Below are 24,848 nucleotides of genomic sequence, written 5' to 3'. Positions count from 1 at the left end.
TCCCATCACCTCACCTTAAGTGAAGTAATTAGTCTTTCCTTCCCAAGTTACCTCATGAGGATGAGTTCACAAAAATTGTTCATGGATTTTGAGGATACACACAAATGGTAGGCATCTCAGTCTGGTCCATAGGGTTACTGTGAAGCTATCATGGGAATTGAGCTAAGAGATTTCTTCAGAGAGCTTAACATGCTCCTGGGAGATTGGATAATACACAGGGAAAAGAGGGAACCGAAGATGAAGCCACTGGGCCTCCCTTTGGACTAGCCAGTGGACATGACTATGCCTTGGATTGTATGGATGCCACAGAAAGTAGCTGCGCTTGATCTCTTTTGCTAATGCTCCATCCCCAATGGCTGTCACCAGGCAAAGTGTGCTCTTTAGACAGAGGCTGTGGCTTATACTGTAGAGCGTGAAATCTGGAGGTTGTGCACAGTAAGCAATCAAAACTAGGGGGAGCTTTCAGACCAAGAAATTCTTCAATGGGGAAGTTACTCCAGAGTCTCTAGAAAAAAATAATATACTTATGTTCCATGAGGTAGCAAAATTGAAATGGCTACCAGAAAAAAAAAAAAAAGATTCAGTCTTCTTAATCTCCTTTTACCTTATTTTCTCTTTAGCAGATGAATAAAACAAAGTGGTGGAGGGTAGGACAAGGGGAGTGAAAAATAAGGAGTGAAAGAACAAGCAAACGAGGCCTCTTTCCTGTTGCTGGTATATTGGCCACTTATCAAATCTCTGATAAAGCGAGGGACTAAAAACTGAGTTGGGTATACACTGAGTGGCCAGATTATTATGACCACCTGACGTTTGTAGGCAAATTAGCTATAATTTTGCGCTGAAGTTGCGAGAGGGCCAGACCATTATAAATAGGGAAGCAGGTTGTTTACCATGACAGTAGAAGTGATTTTTTTCTTAAGATATGGGTAAACAACACGATTTAACAGTCTTTGAACGTGGGATATATTTGAACGTGAGTGGCCAGATTATTATGACCACCCCATCAGTACTACATTGGGTCACCTTTTGCCTTCAATACTGCGGCGATTCTTCTTGGCATTGACTCCACGAGATGTTGAAAGGTGATGTGAGGAATCTGACACCATGCCTGATGAATAGCACTGTCCAGTTCTGTGAGATTTGATGGTTGTGGAACCAGCTGCTTTATGGCTCTTTTAACTTCGTCCCACAAATGCTCAATTGGATTGAGATCTGGTGATTGTGGGGGCCACCTAAGCAAGGTAAAGCCTCCCTCATGTTCTTGAAACCACTCCTGCACAATACGAGCACCGTGGCATGGTGCATTGTCTTGTTGGAAGAAGCTATCTCTATTGGGATACACCATCAACATGATAGGATGAACTTGATCAGCAATGATACTTAGGTATGTTGTGCTATTCAGATGTTGTTCCACATGAATTAAAGGGCCCAAATCATGCCAGGAAAACATGCCCCAAACCATAACACTGCCCCCACCAGCCTGAAGGGTTATATTCATGCATGTGGGGTGCATGCTTTCATGCTGTTTCCACCAAATTCTCACTCTGCCATCTGCATGATGCAACTGAAAACATGATTCATTGGACTACATGACTTTTTTCCAATGCTCGACGTCCAATCCTTGTGTTGCTGTGCGAATTGGAGACGTTTTATCTTGGTAACTGCAGACAGCAAAGGTGTTTGAACAGGCCTTCGGCTGTTTTGCTGATACTCGCTCCATGGCTCTGAGCGCCAACAATCACCCCACGTTCAAAGGCTGTTAAATCGCATTGTTTACCCATATCTTCAGAAAAAAAGTCACTTCTGTCGTGGTAAACAACCTGCTTCCCTATTTATAATGGTCTCGCCTCTAGCACCTTCAGCGTGAAATTATAGCTAATTTGCCTACAAATGTCAGGTGGTCATAAAAATCTGGCCACTCAGTGTACAATAAACTAATTTCAATCGTTTTAATTACAGAGTGAGTCTTAATTACTACATTTATATTGTTCTTATTAGTGAACTTATATAGAATAAGAACAGCTGTAGACTAATCTTCAAATGTCAACAAGAGACACAAAATAGATATGCAAGGAAGCTTATTTGAAGGGGCAAAAAATATAGTTGTTTATTCTATAGTTTAAATTATTCATCATACTAGTTACCCTCATATATTAGGTTTTGTTTTTCTTATTTTGCTTTGCTTTTTCATTTCAGGGTTTTTTTTTCTTTCAGTTTGACTTCAACATTACTGATTCTGTTTTCTCAGATGCAAAATCTTCTATTATTTAAAAGCATTGATTAATTTCAAACCATAAACTTATCATCTCATATACCTATTTTTATCATATCTTAGTGTTTTTGTTTCTGTTTTTCATTTTAATCTCCTACCTTGTTTTAAAATCTTACTTTTAATTTGCTTCTGATGATTTTAAGAATGGTCTTAATTTTTGGTATATTGCAATTCATTTAAAAGTCTTTTGTTATAAGTTCCTATGTTTGCTATATTTTGTTTTATAAAACCTCATTATAATAACAATTCTAATTGCCAATTTCAACTCATCCAGATACTTTATAAACAGAAACTTACAAAACAAACAAACATACATACAAGTCATTCTTGCTGGGGCAGATGAAAGTTAAAAATGACATATTTTGTAAGGTACATTAATTTATAAAATTATTGTAATGTTAATGTATTCTAATCCATTATCCAGGCTGAAGAAGAAAAAAAAAAGAATCTTTAAATTAGTTAGAATAAGTGAAATGGATAAAAAATGATTATGTTCAGTTTAAGTATTTAAACATTCAACTAAGTTAACAGGTTGTTATATTTGTTAAGCTATAAAAAGCAATAAAGCATATTAGTAAAAAAATAATTTATCAGATGCCCAATCACAGCCATATTATTTATGTGCTATATATTGATCAACTTTCACTGGTAATTTTTCGAGACTCATAAATGAATTAATTTATATCTTTTTCAATTTGTTATTGTACAAATATTTATATTTACATTTCAAATTTTATTAATATATCAATAAAATAATAGCCATTTTTATAATCAAAACATGCAAAAACTATTTTCCTTACTTATAGAAAACCACAAAATCTAGAATTTTTCAAAATGATTATAAGTATATACTTTATTAATATTACATGTCCAATAATTTATTGATAAAATATTTGTAATTTGAAACAATATAACATGATTCTGAATTGAATAATATGAAAATTAATATTTTGTGAATGTAAAATGCTCAAAATTAACTGTATTAAAAAGATATATAAATAAGTAGAAATATTATATTTGAAAAATGCTGTTTTAGGTAAAGATCAGATGCTGGGAAAATATTAAAAGTATGAAATTTTACATCTAAAAATACCTCAACAGAGAAAATTAAAACATCCAAGCAAGGAACACAACTTAGTGATCAAAAGTTATATCTCATAAGCAGTCTTACCTGGCCTTCCCACATGTTTTCTTCTTCCATGTGCTTTTGCTATATTTCATGGAAGTATTTGAAGAAGAAAGAGCTCAGAGATGGGATTATTAGTATATAAAATAATGGAAGTAGTTATTGCATTAAAATAAGTTATTCTAAATATGTTTCTTGAACTAAATGAAAGAAAATACAGTTTAACAAGTTAAATGAACATTAGAAAATAAAACTTTATTTTTATAAAACAAGTTATTAAAACTATAGGATATAGACTTTAGAAAAATGACATTTACATTTAAAAGTTCTTAGAAAAACTCATGTAGTATTGATTTTTTAAATTAATAATGATATATCCCTTTTTTATTATTAGACAAGCATGAAATTATGTAAAGAGATGATATCTGGAAAGCTGACATTTTTTCAAGTACATACATTTATTTTTCTTTAAAGTAACCTTAGCCAGGAAACAGTGAAAATATATACATGAAAAGCTCTTATCTCTATCCACACATTTTATTTAATTCTGAGACTGTATAAAAGGGATTTGAGAATAGCAGCATAAATGGTAACATTATAAGTCACCGAAGATCTGGGGGAAGTACAGAGGATTTTAGAAAAATGTTTGGTTTTCCAATTAATTTCATTTCCATAAATATCTAACTCCATATTCTGTCAGCATGATAAACAGGTGTGATAAGAAAATGGGTCTGTTATTGCTTTATTTCAGGGAAACACTTGTGGTTCTTTACAGTAGATATTTGTAGCTATCCCTTCTGAATCTAAACATAAAGAATTAACTAAAGGTAATAAAGTCAAGATTTTTTTTTCAAATTTTAAAAGTTCATTGTTCACAGAAAAAAAATAGAAGATTACGTTATTGTTAGCCATGTGGATGTAGTGTTTGCAACTTTGACATGGAAAGAAAAAGACAAAAACAAGCACCCTGATGAGAATTCAAATGCTATTCAGTTTGACTTCCAGACACATCGCTCTGAATGCTGGGCACCTGGCACATAACAGGCACTATGCAAATTTTCAATGGCTGAACAACTCAATGCCAAACCCACCCCTCTCTCTTTCTTCTTACGGACTTTAATTCCCATTTCTTGCTTAGTAACTGTGCAAGCAGAGGAAAAACTCCACATTTCTTTTCATTCCCAGAATTCAGTTCATTCACTATTTATTAGCCACTTAAAGTGTGCCAGCTTGCCAATAATGTTTTGAAGTCTACGTACCGAATAAAGGTTTGAAGTCCACACATCCCTTCAGGAGGCTGTAGACTCGAACTTTGAAAACTTGTGCAGGAGTTGCTACAGTAGTTGGCCAATTCCACAAAATCAGACCTCATTTCCCAACACATCAAAAATCCTTATGCTTTTGAAATTCACATTCAAAAGGATGAATATTATTTTTGAAACTTGTTTAGTACAAAGTTATTTCAGCAACATTCCCACATCCAGAGGATTTCAACAAATGGTATTCTAGTTTCAAAGTTTGATTCCTTTAGGTTTCAAATGTTTTCTCCACTATTACATGACACAGATGAATAAATCCATATTTGTGCTATAAATGTTTCTTTATAATTATATCATCTAAAATAATTTTACTTTAGATTGAATAAACTATTTTTCTATGCCAATTTGCTCACAAATAATCATTAGTAATTTCATGTCTTTGTAAGTACAGTAAAACTTCGATATAACATATTCATTCAGGTGAAGGGGTATCTGTTAAAGCCAAAAGTCCATTATATAATAAAGTAGGTTTTCTGAATGTGTAGGTTAATAAATTCACAAATTAGTTTACTTGTTTTTACTTATGTAGACATGTTGGTATAATTAAAACTAAGTATGTATGAAAAGTTTAATTTCACAGAAAAGTTTTCTATATGTATTACTGTAATTTTAAATTTATATTGAATATATTTAGTAAATGCTTTCATTCACAAGTCACAAAATACATCCTGCATGTCAGATATTTACATTACAATTCATAACAGTAGCAAAATTACAGTTATGAAGTTGCAACAAAAATAATTTTATGGTTGGGGGTCACCACAACATGAGGAACTGTATTAAAGGGTTGAGGCATTAGGAAGGTTAAGAACCACTGTCTTAAAGGGTCAACTCACAAAATTTTGTGTGCAACCATTCACCTTGGGCTCCAGCAGAGATAAGGCAGAGTGGACTGGAGCTGTGTGAGCATTAGCCAGGGTTGGGGGCTCTCAGCTTTGAGCTTGAATAAATCTATATTTGTGCTATAAATGTTTCTTCTTTATAAATGTGCTATAAATGTCTGGAGGGTAGACAACCTGCTGAGTCATTCCCTCACAATGCAGAGGTCATCTTTCTCAGGCAGATCTTTGCTATTCAGGCAGTTTTTGCCTGGGGGTAAGACAGTTGACCAAACCCTATTGGAAAACCCCTTGTGCCAACCTGTGGAGTTTCTGAGGCCCATTAAGAGACTGAGAATAACAACTAGTCTCCAGGCAGAAGCAATTGCCCCACCCTATTTGAAAAGGTCACACCCCACCTGTGGATGATTGCCTGAGGCTACTCAGACTGAATCCAATCAATCTGAAGGCAGAGCCCGGTCTTTGAAGGCTTTGAGGCTTTGCCAGACCTAATTAGTCAAAAATAGCCTGCCACAGAGACCACCCCAGAGGGTGCAGGGAGGCAAAAGCCAGCAGGACCCCAAGCGCCTGCAGCTGACACCTGTGAGACCAGCTCTAGGGGGAAGGGAGCACACCTCAGAACAGGGACAATCAAGGTGTGAGACTCAAGGCAGACCCAGTTTACCTTTCATCAGAACACATGAGTTTCTGCTTGGGCTTTAATCAAACACATATTTTTAAAAATTTATCTTCATTATAAAAGTATAACAGATGTACCCTTTGTTGTTTTTTTGCTCATTGATCCACTCCACCTGCACTTGCCCCTCCCAGGCCTTCAGCACACTATGTCTGTGTCCATGGGCTATGCATATATGCATTTAATGGTCTTTAAGCATCTTCTTGGTTTTATGTTTAGAATCACTTTTCTTCCATAAAGCATACTTGTTAAAATATGTGTATACATGTCTTTTTAAAGAAATTATGGCAATACATGTGTACAAATATCTAAATATTATAGATATATTTATTTCATTTTTTAAAAAATCTTTACTTTTGAAAGTATTACATATGTCCCCTTCTTTCCCCATTGACCTCACCCAGCCCACCCCTGCCCCCCACCCTGGCCTTCACCACCCTATTGTCTGTGTCCATGGGTTATGCATCTATACATACAAGTTCATGGTTGATCTCTTCCCACCCACCCACCCTCCCCTACCTTTCCTCTGTGATTTGAGACTCTGTTTGATGCTTCTATATCTCTGGATCTATTTTAGTTCATCAGTGTATAAAAAAGACTTGTATTAAAGAGATTTAAATTATTTTAAAATTGTCATATTTTCTAGAAATGTTGATTATTAACAGAATCTGTAATATTTTCAGATTAATGCAAATAATATAGTTTTTCAGGTATAATATGCATTTATAGTACATAAAAATATAGTACATAAAGACTCTTCTGTGTAGATATTGAATGTCATGTGCATGAGTTATATATTTAATATCATGACATATAGGTATTATTTTTTATTGAAAATAATATGTTCTTATAAGTGGCATTTTTCCAAGATTCTTATTCATTTTTTCATTTCTAATCATGCTTGAATTATTATTTATAAAAATTATGGATTATATTCAAATGTTATTTTGAACTAAAATATTAACAATAAAGGGTGTATCATTCACATTTAAACAGATTATTTTGGTCTCACAATATTGGATTGGTACTTGTTCAAAATTATTATGTTCTTTTCTCCCATTAAAACTGGTTACTGATGGAGAGATAGGCATGGGATGGAGGTAGTCAATGAGGGGAAAAAAAACGGGACATCTGTAATACTTTCAACAATAACAATAAATTAAAAAAACTGATTACTTTGAAATTGAGCATTTGAAGACATAAAAAGGAAGGGTAACAATACTCTTGATTATGTCTCAGGGTCAGGGTTCAACCCTGGAGGAAAAAACTGAGGTTTCTCTACAGGTTCATAGTGAAAAGTAAAAGCACTTGAATTTTTTAGAACTGGATGTAGAAACACACAAAACACTTGGCAAAGACACAAGCAGAGCTTATTACAAGGTTGAGTTCATTGATAGGACTCACAGTAATTTCTACAGCAGAAAATAAGTGGCCTGAAAACAAAGGTAAAGTTGCTGCATAAGGAGTTTTCCTTTTATTGTGTGAAAACTGTTTCAATACTCAAAGCTTAAGGGCATTTTACCCTGGCATCACATTGAAAATGCTTCCTTCTGCTTCATATAACAGAGGAAGTCTAAGCTGATCTTAAAAGTATTTAGAGCCCTAGCTGGTTTGGCTCAGTGGATAGAGCATCAGCCTGTGGACTAAACGGTCAGTGCCTTGTTCAATTCCAGTCTAGGGCACATGCCCAGGTTGTGGGCTTGATCCCCAGTAGGGAGTGTGCAGGAGGCGGCCTATCAATGATTCTTTCTCATTATTGATGTTTCTATCTCTCTCTCCCTCTCCCTTCCTCTCTGAAGTCAATAAAAATCTATTTTTTTTAAGTATTTAGAGACATTGTCCTTATGTTTATAACCTATCAAATGCTCTTGGTGCATCATTACAGATCTAGTTAATCTCTTAATGCAAAAAGACCATGGAACTACATTTTCAAACTAAGTTTTCATTATTTTTATTTAATACTAGAGGCCCAGTGCACAAAAATTTGTGCACTTGGGGGGGTGTTCCTCAGCCCGGCCTGTGCCCTCTTGCAGTCTGGGACCCCTCGGGGAATGACCACCTGCTGGCTTAGGCCTGCTCCCTGGGGGATTGGGCCTAAGCTGGCAATCAGACATCTCTCTGGCAGCCCAGGAGCCCTCGGGGGATGTCCACTTGCCAGCAGAGAGCAGGCCTAAACTGCAGTCGGACATCCTTAGCTCTGCTGAGGAGACAGGAGAGGCTCCCACCACCACCGCTGTACTGGCAGCCATCGGCCTGGCTTGTGGCTGAGCAGAGCTCCCCCATGTGGGAGTGCACTGACCACCAGAGGGCAGCTCCTGCATTGAGCGTCTGCCCCCTGGTGGTCAATGTGTCTCATAGTGACCAGTCATTCCCAGTCTTTCTGCTGTTAGGGTCAGTTTGCATATTACCCTTTTACTATATAGGATAGAGGCCTAGTGCACGGGTGGGGGCCGGTTGGTTTGCCCTGAAGGGTGTCCCAGATCAGGGTGGGGGTCCTGCTGGGGTGCCTGGCCAGCCAGGGTGAGGGGCTGATGGCTGTTTGCAGCTGGTCACACCTCCTTCAGGGTAGGGGTCCCCACTGGGGTGCCTGGCCAGTCTGGGTGAGGGCTGAGGGCCGTTTTCAGGCTGGCCTGCGACTGAAGCTCCCAGCCTCTCCTTTTTTTCTTTTTCCTTTTTTTATTCTGGGATTTATTTGCCTTCTATAATTGAAACTTTGTTGCTATCCTGCTCGCTCTGGCTCTGAGGCCGGGGCTGGCTGAAAGCAGGTATCTGGGGTTTGTTTAGCTTCTATAATTGAAACTTTGTTGCTTTTGGAGCTGTTGCTTTTGGAGGTCAGAGCAGGCCACTGCAGGCAGGGAACCTTGGCTTCCTCCATCACTGGAGCAAGCAAACCTCCTGCTTGCTTCAGCTGTGTGGCTGCTGGCCGCCATCTTTGTTGGCAGTTAATTTGCATATCTCGCTGATTAGACAATGGGAAGTGTAGTGGATGTACGGCTAATTACCCTTTTTGTCTTTTATTAGATAGGATATATGTAGCAAAAAAACTTTAAAATAAACCACAAAGTAATGTAAATTATCATTTAAATTAATATGTCAGATCTTATAGATTCAAGTGGAGATTGTGATTTTGCCAGAAACTTGTGAAAAACGTTTGAAGTGATCTTTACATCAAGTTGAATAACCTTTTACCAATCTTCAGCAGATAAATCACTTTGCTTATTGGAACTGAGCTTAATTTGAAATCAAACTAGTAAATAAGAAATCAATTAAACTAAATCATCATATTTCCATAATAAATGAAATAGGCCAGAGATTTTCAACCTTTTTCATCTCATGGCACACACAAACTAATAATTGCTGTGTTGGCTGTTGAAATTATTTATTGGATAATCTAAGGGAAAAGAGGTCAGTGCCTCTGATGTTTTAAAATTCTTGTGGAACACCATTAAAAATTGCTGACATAGACTGTTAGCTAAAACTTGTTCCTCACCATTAGTTGTATATCTGTATTCTGTGGCTAGAGAGTAAGGAAAATTTAAATGATTCTGGAGATTCAAACAATTCCACTATGTCAAAATAAAAACACATCCCCTGGAACTTAATAATCCAAATCATCACACCAATTAAACCTGGCTCCATCAAAAGCCAAAGAAAACCAGAGTAGCCACTATCCCTCCCCCCACCCCCGCCTCCCCCACACACTTTTTTTTGCCAAGTAATGTGTAAACTTACATAAAATAAACTCAGTAAATAGTTGTTTTACTGAAATAAATTGTACTGAGAGGATGATTAAATTTCTCCTTTAATTATTTCACATTAAGAACATAAAGGCAAATAAGTAAGATATACTATCTTTTCTGCTCTGAAATATTACATTATAACTCTACACCTAGATGATACTAAGGACATATTTCATAATTAATAAGATAAGGTCAATTTTATTCTCTAGGTTCATTCTAGGGTACTCACTGGAGTCTATTTAAAAGTCTACAACAAATGACTCTTAGAGGTACTATGAAGAACACCACAAGATGGCAGTATTTCAGAAATTAATACATGGAGAGAGCAATTAATTCTATATAGTACCTAAAACAATATAAAACATTTGGCTATATTTTTAGAGACTAAAAATAAAGTCATTGCTACAAGTGATTAAGAATTACTGATACCAGGATGTCTGTTTGGTAATAAACAAGTTATTTCCTTTAAGTAATATAACTGTCAGTGTGATTGTTCCAAAACATTAGCAAGCTTCACACATATAAATGAGTTGATGCTAACGGATTGTCAGTAGATTAATAAATCTTATAATTGCTTATGTATTGATCTATAACTATAACCATATTTCAAAAATTGTTTGAAACAATAATTCATTCTAATAAAGCATCAATTATATTGTATTCCTATATGATTGTTTAATAATCATTTTTAGAATAAGAAACAGAAATTAACAATTACACATATTAAATACATCACTTATCGTTTTCAAACTATTTTGAATTGAAGATCAGAAAGCTTTTTTATTGTAACTACTATCATAAAATTCTCCATTATGACATATAAAACAGAATATGAACACTCTTCCCCCAAAGAAAACCTGTCTAGAAAATTATGTCAAATATTTTCTCATGTGAATTACATATTTCCACCATTACCCTGCTTGTACAGAGGGACTGCTCTAGGCTATCATTCATCTAGAAGTCACATGTAGTTTTTGTCCTCTAATTCTCAATTTATCGATATGTAGTAGACCTAATGCTATTGCAATTAGCTAGTTATTAATAGGAAAGGATCAAGGTGGGAGGCCAGCCATTACAGGCATATCATTTTGACAGATTCACCAGGAAGCTGTAAGTTTGTACTCCAGGAGCCACCAGCCTATTCCCAGGACAACAATGAGGGAAGGGATCCAACAAAGGGAAAACAAATGCATGCCCAATAAAGTTGGGGTGACATAGGAAAGGTACTTGCCTGTCAGCCCCACATGGGAAGAAAGATCATTGTCCAGAATGGGGGTGGCCAGGGCAAGCACATGAAAACTTGGGAATACTTAATATCCTAAACGAACAAGTTTTCTCTCTTATACTCTTGGCTCACTCTTAGCTTCCTTGAACCCACCTGTGTTTCCTCCATAGCTATGTGGACCCATGGACCTCACATGCAATGGACTGTTGGACTGCAGCGGGAAACACAAGCTAAGCTAGCCTGATGCTGGACTGTGCAGGCATGGAAAGGAAATGCTAGATCCTGGCTCTGATTTTAGCCCCGATAAAGGCAAAATGGGACTTCCTCCTCCCTGGCAGGACTGAGGAAAATGAAACCTCTGAAACGCAGGGGTTTGGTTCCACAGAAATAAGGCTTTCCACAACATTGCATCCTCCTGTGCCACTCTCAGAAAATTATTTTACTCAAGATATTGCAAGAAATCCACCCCCTTCCTCTGGCTAGGGGAGATGAGGACCTCTCCCCTCTATTAACAGACCTAATTCTACCTTTGTAGGTGGAGTTATTATAGCAAGATATGAGAAATAGGTGTCTATATTAGAGAAGATAATACATCTTCTTATGATTTTTTTAACCTGTTGAAATCTGGCAGTACTTATATTAATTTTATATTAATTTATTTTAAAGACTAGAGGCCTGTTGCACAAAGAGATTTGTGCAATAGGCCTTCCCCTCCCTTGGCTGCTGGCACCAGTTTGCCTCTGGCACCAGGGACCCCGGCCTTTGCTCTGGTTGGGCTCCAGCTGGAGCCGGCCCCGGAGCCATCCGGCTTCACTGCTCTGGCCCCGGAGCTGTCCGGCTTCGCTGCTCCGGCCCCGGGGCCATCTGGCTTTGCTCCACCACTTGGAGCCTACATATGCAAATTAACCTCCATCTTTGTTGGGTTAATTTGCATACTCTCCTGATTGGCTGGTTAGCTTAGCAAAGGTACGATCAATTTACATGTTTGTCTATTATTAGGTAAGATACTTTTTTCTTTATATCTATTTTTAATAGTCCATTCTACTTCTCTATTATTTGCTTTGAGATTAGAGGTTAGGTACAAGTTCTATATGGTGATGAAACACAGTCCTAAAACTGAAACCAGATCCCCAGACCCTAATACTTTTTTCTCTCTCCTAGTTCATTTTGCCTTTAAGGAGATAAAGCAGTCAGGTCTCCTCACAATGCCTCTGACATCACCAGACCTCGCCAGACACACGGGACCCAGAGGCTTGTGTAGGCACAGAGAGACCCTAAATGAACTCCAACTAACCCTTAGAATGGTAGAAACTAAAATTCTCCTTTAGCAGGAACCTCTGGGCCCAGAACCGGTCCTCAAAGACAGTACTGTATTCAGAAATAAGGGGTACCTTAGTAATTTGTGCTTAGCTGGGCAGCTAGATCTCTGCCAATCAGTCCATGCCAACTTGAAATTCCATTATACTTCCCCTCATCTTTCCCTTTCCTTACCTTAGATGACATACTCAGATTGTCTAATCAGGACTCCTGGATTAGAACTAATAAATATACATATAGATATAGTTTGTTCTAAATTTTACCCTTTACATTTGCTCCATCTTTATTTAGAAAGACTGACCTGAGCCTTGAATCTGGCCTCCTTATTTGAAGCTGGACAAATAAACATTTTCTCTACAAAATCCTGTTGCCTCAGACATTGGCTTCTCTGAGCACGGCAGGCATCTAACTCGCCAAGTTTGGTAACAACAATGCCTTTCACTATATCTTTATTTTACCCCTTTGGTGACACCATAAAAACCCAGTCAAACATCTTCCTAAGACAAAGGCTGTGACATAGGCAACAAGCAGAGGAAAGGGGCTTTCTCTGCTTGCATGCAAGAGAAAGAGGCAGCTGCCTCCTGGGCACCTCCTGAAAAGAGAGAAGAAAAAAACCTTTGGTCTTTGGAGACAATTTGGGTAGCATCTTCACTCTAATCTTTGAGAATATAAATAAATAAATCTCTCTAAGGACAAGATAATTCTGGGCGTATCCAGGCTTTAAGACCTAGGAATGGATGTCTTCTAAGTTCTGCCCTCATTTTCCCTTGAAATGGAAACACATACAGGTACAACTAAGTACATTCTAAATTCTCTATCTAAGCTGTTGTAAGTTATCTTGCCAAGGCTTGATATTCACACTTTAATCAGATTTTGTGCCACTTTTACTTACATTTGTACTGATCAGTATCTTCTATTTTGTAGCCAGGCCATTAGTATCTATTTCTCAATTACCCATTACTATTTTCTCCTCTTGATCATGATATCATCAATAAAATATTCTGCTATTAATCGTTTGAAGACAGCAGAATTTTCTACCCCAGATGTGCCTCTTTGGAATAAGAATTAATTTAGGCTGATTATTTTTAAGAAACCGCAGACATAGGGAAAGCTCTGAAAATCCAACAGAAGTTACCTTTTTGCAAGAGACATTTCTATTTATAAAGAAAGCCTCCATCTGTAAGGGTGTCTTCTTCCCTGAACCGGAAAGAGAAGGATGACTAAATCTCTAGAAACTCTTATCAATGGAGAAGGCAAGGATCTAAATCTGAATAATAACTATACTCTTATCTACTGAGTTTTTTCTGACAGCCTCCCAGAACTGGCTGCTCAGGCTCTGAAGACTTCTTTTGTCCTTAGTTGGAGATGGTATTTAAGAAGGTGACTTGGGCCCAGCCGGCGCGGCTCAGTGGTTGAGCATCAACCTATGAACCAGGAGGTCACGGTTTGATTCCCGATCAGGGTATATGCTGGGGTTTCAGGCTCAATATCCAGTGGGGGACATGCAGGGGGCAACCAATAAATGTTTCTCTCTCATCATTGATGTTTCTATCACTCTCTCCCTCTCCTTCCTCTCTGAAATTAATATATATATATATATATATATGAAGGTGGTAGCTTGGGCCATTTCAAGGAGTTACTCAATTTTCCTGGGTTTGTCCCCTGTATACAGTAGGTACACATGTTATCAAACTGCTGTTTGTTTTTCTCCTATTAAGATGGGTTTTTATTACAGAGTATACTTTCCTTTAAATTCAACTTAAATTCTCTCTATATAGATTATTTGCAGACAATGTATATTCTTTTTTATCAATTTATATTCTTACGTTAATCTAGTAATTATGTATAATGCCCCTTTTTCTGTGAAGGCAAAATGGGTATAATTTTCTTATGCTACTAGTATTGAAAAATCTATATTGCCCAAATGTATGATTGACATGCATTGTTAGGGGCTGTTTGAAATCTCATCTAATAATTATCTTTTGTTGTGAAATGAGCCTGCTATTTCAGTGACATTTTCTATTTAATTCCCCAAGTCAATACAAATCTCCTCCTCTCCTTTCTCTCCAATTTGAACCATGAAATTTCCAGTACTTTTCTGAGCTTTTCCCCTTCACATGATTGTCTTGGTCAATCCCCCTCCCTCTCTATTTCCCGAAGTGTTTCTTTATTGTCACAGAGTAAAATACTCTGACCCCTCCTTGTTCAAGGCTACTTTGCTCCCTTGGCCTTCAGGCTAATAGCTTCTACTTAGTCTTGCATGCAGACATATTAATCATTAGTGGAATGCTGACCTCCCAAGGATATAACAGAAATATGTACAAAAATAATGATTACTTATCAAAGATTTGCAGGAACCTCCTGAGATTCACATCAACTAGCACAACCTTCCTTGGACCCCTGCTGGTGCCCAGATGTCTGCAGTGATCAATCACCTCTTGCCCCTTCCCTTGACATAAAAGATGCCTGAGCTCTGTACTTTGGTAAGATGGATTTGAGGAACCACTACGTCTCCCATCTTCTTAGTTGTACCTTCTCAATCAATAACCTTTTCCTTAATCCAACTCTGACATTTTGGCCTTTCCGAGTACTGGCCACACAGACTTTATTTTAGTAACATTACTAGCCACGTATTATTTGATTAATCAGAAATTTTTCTAAAAGATATTGAAATATTTCATGGTATCTTCCAATCCTCCTCTGATATTATATTGATGGGTATCTACAGTTTGGTCTGATGTAGGTATATAAAGATTGCATTTAGTTTTATCTCTTTTATGTGCTGTTAAATATTTGTTATCAAATTTTTCTGAGTTTCCCTCCCCCAAATAATATCTATCTTTATTAAATATCCACAAATTGGTGCTTTTACAACTTTATATTTTTTAAGGGCCATCCTGAAAACTGTCTTCATTGTCCATTTACTTAATTTGGATATTGCTCTTCTAAAAACCTTATTTTTACCTTTTCTTTTCACTCCCAATGACCAACCTCATAGACACAGGCAACAACATAGTGATTTCCAGAGGGAAAGCGGGGTGGAGGGAGGTAGAAGTGGGCCGATGGGGGATAATGGTGATGGAAGACTTGACTTGGGGTGGTGGACACACAGTACATTATATCATGATCAATCATAGATTTGTATACCTGAAACCTACATAATTTTATTAACCATATCACTAAATAAATTAAATAAAATACAATCTATGCATAGTTGCAATACAAGACTTGGTTTTCCTGTCAGGGCGTTCATAGCTTTTTCTGATTATTTGGATTACACCGGTGTTTATGCATTGCTGGTATGTCATGTTTTCAGTTAGGGTACTTTGTTGCTTTCATTTCCCCTGTCGTGGAGTGAATTTTCACTTTCTATTATATCCAAATATTCTCTCAAGTTATCTATACATAGTACACACATTTTGTCATGAGGGGTATTTCTATTTATTATGAATTTCATAATATTTTTTGCAACGTTTCCTCATATATAATGACTGAACACATGTGCACATACATACTTACACATGTGTGTATATATATGTAGTATTTTCATTTTATATTTCATTTTTAAAGCATAATTTTATATTTAATTTTTAAAGCAAAATACTTATACTATGGATTTTCTCAGTCATTTTTAAGGCATCTATCAGTCCCTCTTTTTTTTTCTATAGAAGCTATCATGTGATATAATTTAGTTTTTTGGTGTGTTTTTTTGTTGTTGTTGTTGGTGGTGGTACAAATATCATTAGTTTCTTTTTTATTTGTTGTATTCCTTCTATATACAGAGATCAGTCTTCTATACCTTTCTGGTTGTGATTAGTATGTTTATTTAATTCTTACAATAATGTTACTAATTCAATGGCTGCAGTTATAGTTTTTGATGGCTTTATTAGGCTTAGGCCATCAATGTTACATTATTTGAATACCCATCTCAGGAGAGACTTAGTAATATTTTTAAGCACAACTATTGCTTTTAATTTTTATTTATTTTTATTAATTTCAGAGAGAGGGAGAGAGGGATGAGAGACAATCATTTATCTGCTGCCTCCTACACCCCCCACCCCCACCCGGGGATTAAGCCCACAACCCAGGAATGTGCCTTGACTGGGAATCGAACTATAACCTTCAGGTATATAGGTTGATGTTCAACCACATGCTGACTGGGTTGCTTTTAATTTTTAAATTATTTCTGTCATCTCTAGCTTTATTTCTTGATCTGCTAGAAAACAGATGTCTTCTTTTGTCTTTTAATATTTACTGCTGAAAGTATTACATATGTATTAGAGCCATGGAGCTTCTGATTTTCCTGACTCACAGCAGAATCCCTCCTCACATTTTGTAGGTCTGCCTAATGTAGTGATGGCGAACCTATGACACGCGTGTCAGAGGTGACATGCGAACTCATTTTTTTGGTTGATTTTTCTTTGTTATATGGCATTTTAATATATAAAATAAATATCAAAAATATAAGTCTTTGTTTTACTATGGTTGCAAATATAAAAAAATTTCTATATGTGACACGGCACCAGAGTTAAGTTAGGGTTTTTCAAAATGCTGACACGCCGAGCTCAAAAGATTCGCCATCACTGGCCTAATGTATGCTCTAGTTTCTATGACTTCTATTTCTGATGTTCTTTCTGCTTTAGAAATTTTACTTAAAATCATTTGCTCTAGCTTCTAGAGACCCATCACCATCATCATCATTATTCTTTATCCCAGGTAGACAATCTATATACACAGTACAAACCATATGGGTTATCATCTGTTAGACAGTTACACTTTTACAGTTTAGCTACATTTTATGCCCTAACTTTCTGTCTCTCAAAACTGCATACGGTTTCTAAGTTTAAATTTAGGACACAAAACAACAGATAATCTGGAGAGATGTCACTGATGATAAGCACACCCTTCTTTAGTGTAATATTTACAATTACTTTTGTTCAACTAGCTGAGGTAGTGAACAAAGAAGGCAAGAGGGCATTAGGGACACATTGCTTTATCAGAAATGGTCAACCTCTCAGTGTCTGGGTCACAGCCGCCTTTGAGTCACAACTCTACTAGCAAGATTTTCATTTTTCATCCTGAAAAGGACATTGGAATTGTGTCACAGTTAGCATTTCGCCATCTGCAGAATATCTAATTCTCCACGACAGGCTCAGGGAGATGAATGTTTTGTGCTCAAAGCTCAATGACAGTGTGACTGGGCAGGCCATAGCGCTAGAACTTTTACTAAGGGGATGGGGAGTTATAAGATCCAGGCATCATAGCTTAGGAAATGCAGAAATCAAACAGAAACATGTGGTTTTCCTCTGGGCAGGATGCAAAGGTGATTTCTTTCCCAGGTCCTTGTCCAGATGGATTCGAAGAATGAAGCCACGGACAAAAGGTGGAAATTTATTGGGAAGCAAGCACAGACTCCCACATGGGGAGGGGGTCCCAAAGGGGTAGCCCACTAAGCCTCTCTTTCCTAAGGTTTATAAAGGCTGCAGTTCTTTGTGTCTTGATATCCCCTCTGACTGGTCACTATAGCAGCTTCAGAGCTCAAACCCCATGTGGGGTCCCCCTCTTCTTCTCCTGTGGTAGAATTGTCTAATCCCTGTGAAAACCCGTTTTCCTCTTTCTCCCTTTTGTTTATCTACTCCCTGGGGCTTTTCCCTGTCTTCTGTAAAAGGGTATCTTTCTCTCCCCTTATCCGGTGGCATCTCTTTTCTCTCTCTGTGAATGTGTGCCTTTTGGCAGCTCCCAGACCCCAGCTTTGCAGTCCTCCCCCATGGACCCTCTTTATTTCTAAAACTCCCTAAACCTGCCTATTTTACCCTTAAAAACTCTTTTCACTTAGATCCCTATTACGGTATCCCCATGCTTTCTTTCCATTGCAAACATCTTCTTTACATTATACACTTTCCAGGTAAAAAAGTGTTCTCCACTTTGTAACTTTTACAAAAACAACACCTTCAAACCAAGCTTTAAATAAACATGTTTATCACTTTTCCTAAGAAGAACATGTTTTGCCGAAACCAGTTTGGCTCAGTGGATGGAGCGTCGGCCTGCGGACTGAAGGGTCCCGGGTTCGATTCCGGCCAAGGGCATGTACCTGGGTTGCGGGTACATCCCCAGTAGGAGGTGTGCAGGAGGCAGCTTATCGATGTTTCTCTCTCATCGATGTTTCTAGCTCTCTATCTCTCTCCCTTCCTCTCTGTGAAAAATCAAAAAAATATATTTAAAAAAAAAAAAAGAAGAACATGTTTTCACTTTGCAAAGTAAGGTAGAAACACTACCAAAACTAGCTCACATTTTATGGCAAAGATGAACCATCTCTTACTGATTTGCATGCAAATTATGCATAATCATATATGCAGATGTTAGCTATGCTAAATAATTAGTTTATATATTTAATTTCTAAAATTAGTGGAATGTATTCTAGATTTTTTTACAGTTTTTTTTTTAAGAAATCAAAGACACATGTAAAAATATTGATCAACTTAGTAGAAGTCATGGGCTCTGTTTTTATTCTCTATTTAAATATCAGCAATTCTCCAATATAGAAATTCAAGTTGGATGATAATTGTAATTACCTCATAGTTCAAGATTTGGGAACACAGAGTATAGCCCAACTAGAAATATTTATGCTACTGTTCTTTTCTTAATTCCCAATAATTTATTATTCTGATGATCTTATTTCACTTATTTCCCAATCTATGCTTTATTTAAACTTATGAATGATTTAACTCATTAGATGAATTTCAGTTAGGAACTAAAGATATTTAAGATTTTGCCTAAATTTAAATCCCATTTTCCTCACTCATTATAGGCAAGTTACATAACCTTGAATGCCTTTGTTTTTCATCTTGAAAATAAAGATAGTAATATGTATTAGTTTGCTTTTCTTCTGAGGAATAAATTGGGAGGTATGTGATTAAAATGTATATAAATATTGTTTTTGTCATTTTCAAATGCAAAAGGAAGACTTAGAGAATTTAAGAGACTTTCCCAAGGATATCCAAGTCAGTAGTTGAAAACACACATAAAAAAATCAAGTTTTGTATATTGATGAATATTTAGACATAATAACTAGCTGGTTATATTTGTAAAATAGACAGCATGTTTTTTATTGATAAATATTGGGATGAGATAAATGATTTCTACTTTTCTATTTGTTAGGGAATATGAAAAAAACACATTTTTATTTATCCAGTTTGGGTTACACAGTTTGTTAACAAGACTAAAGACTTCTGATCAAAGAGCTATTAAGTAGTGGAGCCAGTAACTGAATGTAGAAAAAAATATTGACTTTCAATACTAAATTGTTTCTGATACCTCACGAGGTTCTATATTATATAATATAGTGCATTCTATTTAGAAATGACTTAGTTTATTTAGGAAAAGCAGAATAAAAATAAGTATACAGCCCGTGCCGATGTAGATCAGTTGGTTGGGCTTTACCCTGTGCACCAAAAGGTTGCCAGTCTGATCCCCATTCAGGGCACACACCCAGGCTGAAGGCTCTATCCCAGTAGAGGGTATGCAGGAGGAAGCTGATCAATGTTTCACTCTCACATTGAATGCCCCTCTCACTCTCCTCTCTCTCCTTATCCTTTCCTGTCTCCCTAAAAATCAATAAAAATATCTTTTAAAATGAACAATACATGTTGTAAATGACATCTAAAGACAATACATCCTGTGCTCACAAAACAGCACAGGATGAATTGACTAGTGAATGGTACATATAATGTAAATGGAAGGAATTTAAATGAGGGAAACACCTCTTAGTCTTGGTTTTCTGAACTCAGCTAGCAGTTGAAATGGATCTTTGGATAGGCTCATACCAGTTCCCCATCCAGATTTAATGTTTCATATTAGCCATTAACTTCACCTACCCCCCTTTGATAATTTTTCCTATGTTTCCAAGAAAATGTTAAATGTACTGTCCTAGATTTCAATTTTGATTATGTGCTGTCCAGTGGATGCAGTATGTTTTTTGAGCATATGCTATGTCAATGTTCATTTCCTTTCTCTCAGAACATTTCCTGAATTGAATGTAGTCATTGACTGGTTGAACTGTGTACACTATCTTGTTTGTTAAGAATTGCACTGATTGGCTTTATAATATTCTTTGATTCTTGGATGAGATAAAACTTGGCTTAAATGCTAACAAACTATGAGAAAGAGAAATGAAGAAAACAATACCATTAACTATTACATCAAAAAGAATAAAACACCTAGGAATAAATTTAACCAAGGAGGGGAGCGGAAATATCTGTATACTGAGAACAATAAGATATTGATGAAAGAAATTAAAGAAGACATGAATAAATGGAAAGATAATTTGTTATCATGAATTAGAAGAATTAATGTTAAAATGTCAATACTACGAAAAAGCCATCTACAGATTCAATACAATCCCTGTCAGAAATTCCATGGCAATTTTTCAGAAATAGAACAAATAATCTTAAATTTGTATGGAACCACAAAATAACCTAAATAGCTGGAGTAATCTTGCGTAGCACCTGAATAGACATTTTTCCAGAGAAGACATACAAAAGCTAACAGGTACATTAAAAGTTGCTCAACATTACTAATGACCAGGGAAATGAAAACTGAAATCACAATGTGCTATCACCTTACACATGTTAGAATGGCTATCATAAAAAAGACTAGAGGCCTGGTGCACAGATTTGTGCACCAGTGGGGTCCCTCGGCATGGCCTGCAGGGATCAGGCCGAAACCAGCAGCCCAACACCGCCTGCGGCTCCTGCCTGCCGCTCCTGCTCATTCTGGCCCCACTGCACCTGCCACTGCTACTTGGTAGGCTCCCTGCCACTCCACTGTGGTCTCTGGGTGGCGGCAGCCAGCCGTGAGCTTTATGTCTGGTGTCTGGCGGTGGGAGTGCACTGACGATGAGGGGCCAGCTCCTATGTTGAGCATCTGCCCCCTAGTGGTCAGCGCGTGTTATAGTGACCTGTCGACCAGTTGTTTGGCCATTTGGTTGCTTAGGCTTTTATATATAGATAGATAAGAAGTAACAAGTGTTGGTAAGAATGTGGAGAAAAGGGAACCCTTATGTGCTGTTGATGGGAATATAAGTTGGTGCAGCCACTGTGGAAAAGTGTATGGAAGTTAATAATAGAACTACCATATGATATAGCAATTCTACTTCTGGGTATTTATCTCAAAAAATGAAAACACTAATTAAAAAAGATATCTGCACCCTCATTTTCATTTCAGCACTATTTACAATAGCCAAGGCACGGAAACAGTTTAAGTGTCCTTCAATGGGTGCATGGAGATTATATATATATATATATATATATATATATATATATATATTAAATAATTATACACACTTTGCATAATTATAAAGCAGTATTTATTAAAATACATTGTGTGTATGCATTTTGGGGGAACATGCTGTATACACACATACACACACAATGGAATATTATTCAGCCATAAAAAAGAAGAAAATATCCTCATTTGTGACAACATGGATGAACTTTGAGGACATCATGTTAAATGGAATAACTCGGACAGGGAAGGACAAATATTATATGATCTCACTTATATGTAGCATCTAAGCTTACCCCCTAAAAAACAAAACAAACAAACAAACAAAAAAAAACAAGCTCATAGGTACAGGCAACAAATTGGTGGTTGCCAGAGGTAGGGAGTGGGTGAAATGGGTGGTGAGCATCTAAGGAAAAAACTTGCAGTTATAAAATAAATACATCATAGAGATGTATTTACAGCATGTACAGCATGGTGACTATTGTTAATAATACTGCACTGTGCTATTTGAAAGCTCCTAAGAGACTAAACCTTAAAAATCCTCATTACATGGAAAACAAGGAGAAACATCATAATCTAGAAATCATGAAGGGAAAGTGTGAATGCACTGGACTCTGGCCAATACAGAGGCAACGCCCTATCCCTGCAATGCTTAGGTTTGGATTTGCTCAAGAGCGAAAATTGTTTCAGTCACTACTTATTTGGGCTTACTCTTGTAAATAGCCGAACCTAATTCTTACTGATATACGTAGTTTATTTATTAGGTAGATGTTTTGCATGGAGTTATCACTGATTCGTGAAAATTGTTCAACTAAATGATCAATATAGTCACATTTCACACAGCATAATCACTTACAGGTTGACTTTTTGATTCAGTCTGTCTGAGTTCAAGTCCTGATTCCAGCATCTACTAGCTTTCTGGCTTTAAACAAGTTACTAAGACCTTTGAGGGCTCACTTCCTCAGTTTGTAAATTGATGCTAGCTATAGCGTTTGCCCCACAGGTTTGTTGGAGGCATTGAAAGTGGTAATATATATCAAATATTGAACACTAGGCATAGCACATATTAAAAACTCATAATGTTAGTTATTATTGATTTTCTTATCATATACTTACATAACAATAAACTATGTTCAAAATAAATGATGGCCCATTTTTGGTATAGGCAAAGAATAAAACGAAATAAATGTATCCTTTGAAAGATGTAGCCATAAACCTATATAGTACCAATACTTTTAAATCATATGGGAACAAATGATCTATATGCCTAAAATTAGACTGTATACAGTTCATGCATTTTTAAAATCTCTCTTCTCTCTAGCTATGATCGATTTCTCTAGCTATGATCAGTTAAAAAAAAACTATACTCACAGAGATAGTATATCTTCTTTAGTACTCATAGAAACAGGGCCCTTGCTATGGGCAAGAAAAAAAAAAATGAGTTGACTCCATAGGGAACACAAAGGCCTTCAAAGATTTCCTGATAGATCTTCACATTTACTTTAATATCCATGAATATATGCAATGGGGATTCAGTTCTTTCTATAATTTAAGTGTGACTAAACTTGAAGAAATTAATTCTGTTCTCTGAATGCTGAGCTTCTTGTCTGTTGTTCTGAGTGAAAAAAAATCTCCTTTGTAGAATACCCCTCTCTCATTTTACTCTTAGAAATTTGACACATAAAATTTGAAGTGATTCAGCCAAACATGTGTAGTGTAATGTTGGTAGAATCATGACTCCCAGTATATTGCTTATTATGCACATCAAATAGCAGGGAATGACCCGAATTCACCCTTGATTGTATATGCAAAGAGAAAGTTTAGCTTATAGTAATTTAGAGCCTTAAAAGAATTAAGCATTTCAATAAGATTATGTCTAATAAAATCTGTTAAATAAAAATACATAAAGTTTAAATCAAAACTATAGGGCACATATGTCCTATTGAAGAGACAGAAGAAGAAGTCTAGGTAGTCAAGGACAAGACCATGTGGGGAGGAAGTAGAACTGGGGAACCTAACCTACCAGGGAGTGTTGCTAAGGCAACCCAGCTGGCAGCTGGCTGGGGAAAGAAGGGCGAGCTGAGCGTAGGAGACATGAACTTTAAAATGTATGGATGTTGCTAAGACAGGCAACTTGCATATAACCAATCACAAAGCAGTGAAGCCTATAACCAATCCCAAAGATGTTACTAAGGCAGAATTATTTGAAAGAACCAATCAGAAGCTAGGGAGCATACGATGAGTGGTCAGATTATTATGGCCACCCCATTAGTACTTCATTGACACTTCCAAAAATACTGAATATTGAAAACTTCCTAAGTAAATACTCTCAAGTTTTATTATTATTATTATTATTATTATTTGCATAACTAATTCACTTCATTGTACTGATGGGGTGGTCATAATAATCTAGCTGGTCATAATAATCTGGCCACTCAGTGTATATCTACCCACTAGACAAAGAAGCACCACTCTCCCTCCTTCTCTCTCGGGCACACGGGGTTCCTGGCTCTCCTGTGGCAGGAGATATGCTCCCCTGCACTCATGTGGCTTATGGCCATGTAGGATTCCACACATGGACTAACGGACTTTAATTAGCTTGTCTGCTGACCTACACCCGGCTGTAACATGGAATGGAAGCTCTAGACCAGTGGTTCTCAACCTGTGGGTCGAGACCCCTTTGGCGGTTGAACGACCCTTTCACAGGGGTCGCCTAAGACCATCCTGCATATCAGATATTTACATTATGATTCATAACAGTAGCAATATTACAGTTATGAAGTAGCAACAGAAATAATTTTATGGTTGGGTCACAACATGAGGAACTGTATTAAAAGGGCCAGAAGGTTGAGAACCACTGCTCTAGACACTGGCCAGCTTTTGGAACCCCAGCTGTACTTTTTCCAGCACTGGCTTCTCTCAATAAATGTTTCTTCTGTTAACCATTTTTGTCTGTGACTTCATTCTTTGATTTTGTCAGACAACAAACTCAGACCTGACCCCCACATTTGGGTTTCAATATGTGACATAGGGTAAAGAGGGAGTACTATAT

At 36.8% G+C, this 24,848-nt stretch overlaps 1 long non-coding RNA gene across 3 annotated transcripts in view; it reads right to left on the bottom strand.

Moving 5' to 3' along the window:
- Positions 1 to 4,716, bottom strand: part of LOC139016789 (uncharacterized) — a 72,263-nt gene extending 67,547 nt beyond the window's left edge. For all 3 annotated transcript variants that reach the window (XR_011472727.1, XR_011472726.1, XR_011472725.1), the window contains exons 1-2: positions 4,658 to 4,716; positions 3,444 to 3,482 (exon numbers count right to left, since the gene is read on the bottom strand). This is a non-coding gene — a long non-coding RNA (uncharacterized lncRNA). The remainder of the gene's footprint in view (positions 1 to 3,443; positions 3,483 to 4,657) is intronic.
- Positions 4,717 to 24,848: the final 20,132 nt, after the last annotated feature.

Source organism: Myotis yumanensis, unplaced genomic scaffold (assembly GCF_028538775.1).
Source record: "Myotis yumanensis isolate MYYU_CA2020_CCGP unplaced genomic scaffold, mMyoYum1.0.hap1 SCAF_9, whole genome shotgun sequence".
NCBI classification, from domain to species: domain Eukaryota; kingdom Metazoa; phylum Chordata; class Mammalia; order Chiroptera; family Vespertilionidae; genus Myotis; species Myotis yumanensis.
This window is presented reverse-complemented; position numbering and strand designations above follow the sequence as displayed.